Genomic DNA, 1,134 nt, shown 5'->3' with positions numbered 1-1,134 from the left:
GCTCGCAGAGGGCACCCCTCGCCTCACCAGCTGCGTTCTGGTGCGCCCGTGCCCAGGCGGCGTGCTCGCAAGCCCTTGTGGTGCCCCGTCCAGCTGCTGCCTGCCCTTCCCCTTTGCTGTGACCTGAGGCTCTGCGGGGCCGCGGGCACTTTGCTCAGGTCCGCGTGTGTGTTCAGTGGGAATCGTGTGTGCCCGCCTCTGGCCTCTACCCAGGCAGCCCGACCCGGCGTCCCAAGGTGTCCACGGCTTACTACTCCCATATGCGCGGTCAGAACTCACGGTCTCAAGGGCACCGAAGGCGCTTTCGCATTTTAGGAAGGGTCTTTCTTAACCGCCGGATGCGCTCCGGGGCTCCAGGCGTCCTGCGTCCTGTTACATCTGTGACTAACGCGTTTTCTGCCCCCAGGGTGAGCTTGGCGTACTTCTAATTAGACCTGGCCCCAGGGCGCTGGGACCTTGTATTGAAGGGGTTTGGCAAGAAACTAAACAAAACCATTAGTGGGATCTTAGCTGCCTCCGAAGGCTGGGAACCATTGTGGTTCCCAGAGGCAAAGTTCCTGGCAAGTCGCGCCGAGTTGGGGGGAAGAATTTGAGTTTAGGCAGCCGGGAAGGGTCTGGTGAGAATGACGATAAGGAGTTTTATATCCTGCAAGGATAATTCCCGCGAGGCGTCACAGTCCTGAGCAGAAGGCGCAGAGGGACAGAGGAGACTGGGAAGGGACAGTATGCCTGCACCGCCCATAAACCAGGAGCCAAACATTAGTTTTTCTTCCAGAGTTACTAAACTACCCCTTTCTGGCTTTGATGGGCCGGTACAGGATCTCCAGAGTGGGTATTCCCAGTGTGCCTGGCTCAGAGGATGGAAAGTTGGGGTGGCTGGAGGGGGATAGCTGTTTCTATAGCACAAAACGGTTCCAGGGTGGGCTCCCGGATCCTTGAGGATTCTGTACAGAAGGATCTGCAGGTTAAAGCCTTTCAGTTGTCCAGGCCGAAAACTCTTAGGGAGAAAAACAACAGCAGAAGGGGTAAGGAGGGTGTGATAAACACACCAGTGGGAGGACATTCTCAGGCAGAGCTGCAGAAGTAAAGCCAGCTTGACAATCCGATTTTAACTTGACTCCAGCAGCTGCACTG

This window comes from Tupaia chinensis, unplaced genomic scaffold (assembly GCF_000334495.1).
Source record: "Tupaia chinensis unplaced genomic scaffold, TupChi_1.0 Scaffold000340_1, whole genome shotgun sequence".
Lineage (NCBI taxonomy): Eukaryota > Metazoa > Chordata > Mammalia > Scandentia > Tupaiidae > Tupaia > Tupaia belangeri.
Note: the sequence above shows the minus strand (reverse complement) of the source record.